The 3,964-nt window shown below is 47.9% G+C and overlaps 1 non-coding gene across 1 annotated transcript; it reads left to right on the forward strand.

The window, feature by feature from the left end:
* The first annotated feature begins 2,765 nt into the window (after positions 1–2,765).
* On the forward strand, positions 2,766–2,838 carry TRNAV-AAC (transfer RNA valine (anticodon AAC)). Its single transcript has one exon. It is a non-coding gene; the product is annotated as a tRNA-Val (tRNA).
* Positions 2,839–3,964: the final 1,126 nt, after the last annotated feature.

Here is a 3,964-nt window from a genome sequence, read left to right on the forward strand (position 1 = left end):
CCTGGTCTCGGCCTCAGCCCTAGACAGAAGTGATCTGCCTTCTCTCTGTTTTAATCTGCTTTGTCTGGAAATGTCATATAAATAAACAGTAGTAGTGGAATTGCTACTCCTAGTGGAATTCCACTCCTAGGTATACATGAAAAAGAGTTGAAAACATGTATTCATGTAAAAAATTGTACACATAATGTTCATAGGATTATTATTCATCATAGCAAAAAACTGGAAAGAAGGGTGGGCAAGGTGGCTCACACCTATAATCCCAGCACTTGAGGAAGCCAAGGCGGGTGAGCTGCTGGAGACCAAGAGTTTTAGACCAGTCTGGGCAACATAGTGAACCTGTCTCTACAAAAAATACAAAAAGTAGCCACATCTGGTGGTGGGCACCTATGGTACCAGCTACTTGTGAGGCTGAGGTGGGAGGATCACTTGAAACAAGGAGGCAGAGGTTGCAGTGAGCTGTCATGGCACCACTGTTCTTCAGCCTGGGTGACAGAGTGAGAACCTGTCTTAAAATAAATAAATAAATAGGCTGGGCACGGTGGCTCACGCCTGTAATCCCAGCACTTTGGGAGGCTGAGGCACGCGAATCACAAAGTCAGGAGATGGAGAAATCCTGGCCAACTTGCTGAAACTCCGTCTCTACAAATAAAACAAAAAATGAGTCGGGTGTAGTGGCGCACGCCTGTAGTCCCAGCTACTCTGCAGGCTGAAGCAGGAGAATCCTTTGAACCCGGGAGGCAGAGATTGCAGTGAGCTGAGATTGCAACACTGCACTCCAGCCTGGTGACAGAGCAAGACTCCATCTCGAAATAAAATAAAATAAGTAGTGGAAAAAAAAATAAATGATCATCCATTGATAAATGGATAGAAAAAATGGAATATTCACACAATGTAAAATTTTATATATATATATATATTTATTTATTTATTTATTTATTTATTTATTTATTTATGTGGAGACAGGGATTCACTCTGTCATCCAGGAAGCAGTGCACTGGTGTGATTACAGCTCACTGCAGCCTTGGACTCCTGGGTCCAAGCAATCCTCCTGCCTCAGCCTCCCAGCTAGGTGGGACTACAAGCAAGCACTACCATGCCCAGTTAACTTTGTTTGTTTGTCTGTTGTAGAGATGTGGTCTTGCTGTGTTGCACAGGCTTGTGTCCAACTCCTGGCCTTAAGCAGTCCTCCTGCCTCAACCTAGCAAAGCCCTTGGATTACAGGGGTGAGCCACCATACCTGGTCTATTTGAAATGTTTAACTGAAAAATGAACAAAAATATTAGGGTCCACATATATAGTTATTTGATTTTCACCAAAGGTACCAACGCAATTCAATGTGGAAATAACGTCTTTGGGGACAATTGGTTCAGGAACAATGGAATCTCCACAGGGGAAAGAAATTAACCTTAATCCCGACTTCATACTATAACAAAAAAATTAATATGAAATAGAATTTACACTTAAACATGCAAGCTAAAATTTAAAAGTTTCCAGATTAAAAGAAAAAAAAAAATAGGAGAGTGTTTGAGGGGTGTGTGTGTGTGTGTGTTTGGAAGAGGGTCTTGCTCTGTTGTCCTGGCAGCAGTGCAGCAGTGACATCTCTACTTACTCCAGCCTCAATCTCCCATGCTCAAACGATACTCCTGCCTTAGCCTCCCGAGTAGCTACAGGAACTACAGGTGTGCGCCACCACTCCTGGCTAATTTTGGGAGTTTCTGTAGACATGGTGTCCCAATATGTTGCCCAGACTGGCCTTGAACTCATCGGATCAAACGACCCACCAGCCTCGGCGTCCCAAAGCGCTGGGATTACAGGTGTGAGCCTCCATGTCAGGCCAGTTTTGGTTGTTTGTTGTGTGTTTCTTTGTCTTTAATGGAAGATATTTAAGAGACACCTTACAGTGGAAGATTAAAAAAAATGAGTCATACACATGAAAAAAGTGCTTATCATCTTTCCTCATCAGCTAAATGCAAACTTAAACCGTGAGGAAATACTACATACCCAGAAGAATGGCTAGAAGTTAAAAAAATATCATCATAATACGTGAAAAGTACCAAATGCTGCCACGGAGGGAGCCTCACAACGCTTGCACAGTGTTGATGGGAGGAAAATAACCTCAATGTCCAACCGCAGTGGCTGCTTGGATAATCGAGAGCTCCACCAAACAATGGAACAGTGAAAATGGTGTTGTGGGCTAGTTCCTCTTTCATTCCACTCCAATTTCCCCAGGCCCACAAGCTCCAGCTCCACTCACGAACTCACGGCCTCATATTCTCCAAGCAGCTTCTTCTGAAAGTCTCTTCTCTTAGAAAACGGTGCCAGCGCGCCCCTGCTCTTCAACCCCACGCCCACTTGTCAACCCCAGACAGCTCGACTGCCTCGCATCTCTCTGAGGTCGCCACCACAGCTTCCCTCAGGACTCCCATGCCCACTTATGCCACCACGTCGGGCATGAAAACTTCCTTTTCCTGTCTCTCGCTCGCTCGCTCGCTTTTTCTTTCTTTTCTCTCTTTCGAGACAGAGTCTTGCTCTGTCTCCCAGGCTGGAGTGCAGTGGCGCAAACATAGCTTAGTGCAGCCTCGACCTCCTGGGCTCCAGCCGTCCATCCGTCTCAGCCTTCCAAGTGCTGAAACGTCCTTTTCTTGCGTGCTTATGCCCATTAGCCAAGCTCAAAGAGACGCATGGAGGAAGCTCAGAATCACCGTGAGAAATCAAATAGGGCCCGTTGTCGTGCCTCATTGTGATGGGCCTGGAGACCCAGGCGAGTTTCCGTAGTGTAGTGGTTATCACGTTCGCCTAACACGCGAAAGGTCCCCGGTTCGAAACCGGGCGGAAACAGCACTTTCTATTTTACACCTCACTACTTCAAGTTAATTACACAGACAACTAGCCTGGAACACCCCACCACTATCTCCACCTGGTTACGGAGAACAGGCCATCAAGGGTATTTATACCGTTGCCCTTCCTCAACGGTTGAGGCACCCCAGGTGGTACCTCAACTGTTGGCACCTGGGAAGAACTGAACCCACCTCACTTGCTGCGGACAGCAGCGCCGACAAACTTCGCACAAAGCCCGTCCACTGGACAGCTGCGCGCTGCCAAATGGAATCCAGATCTCGAGAAAGCGTGGGGCCCAAAGCGAGTTCCAACGTTTTGTAACCCATGGGAGGACAAAATGGAGAAATCACAAAAAGATGGTGGTGGTGGGATTCGAACCTATGCATCCGAAGACACTGCAGCCTTAATCTAGCGCCTTAGACCGCTCGGCCTTAGCTCTCTTTCTCACGGCGGTGTACTTACATATTTCTCTTCTTTATGCAACATCGCTAGGGTCCCCGAGCCAACAAGGCATTGGGGCGAATCCGCAGGGCATCGCAGAACCAACGCCTTCCAGCAGGATTCGCTGGGCCAGAGGACACAGACGGGAAAACGTTCCACCAGCGCCCGGGCAGAGAGGACTCGCAAAGCACAGGCCCCAGGATCTGCTTTGGGGGTCACTCAGAAAGTCACCCACATCGGCTGTCTTTGGGGAGCCAGCGTGAGTGATGGGGAAGCCTCCTACACTATCACGTTAAAGAAAGATTAAAAACAAAAAAACAACAACAACAACAACAAAAGAAAAAACAGGGCCGGCCGGGCGCCGTGGCTCACGCCTGTAATCTCAGCACTTTGGGAGGCTGAGGCGGGCGGATCACGAGGTCAGGAAATCGAGACCATCCTGGCTAACACGAGGAAACCCCGTCTCTACTAAAAATACAAAAACACTAGCCAGGTGAGGTGGCGGCGCCTGTAGTCCCAGCTACTCCGGAGGCTGAGGCAGGAGAATGGCAGGAACCCGGGAGGCGGAGCTTCCAGTGAGCCGAGATCTCGCCACCGCACTCCAGCCTGGGCAACACAGGGAGAATCCGTCTCATAACAAAAAAAAAAAAAAAAGTGCAAAAGCAATCCAACGGAGAAAGGATTA

The sequence above is a fragment of the Macaca fascicularis genome, chromosome 6 (genome assembly GCF_037993035.2).
Source record: "Macaca fascicularis isolate 582-1 chromosome 6, T2T-MFA8v1.1".
In the NCBI taxonomy this organism is placed as follows: domain Eukaryota; kingdom Metazoa; phylum Chordata; class Mammalia; order Primates; family Cercopithecidae; genus Macaca; species Macaca fascicularis.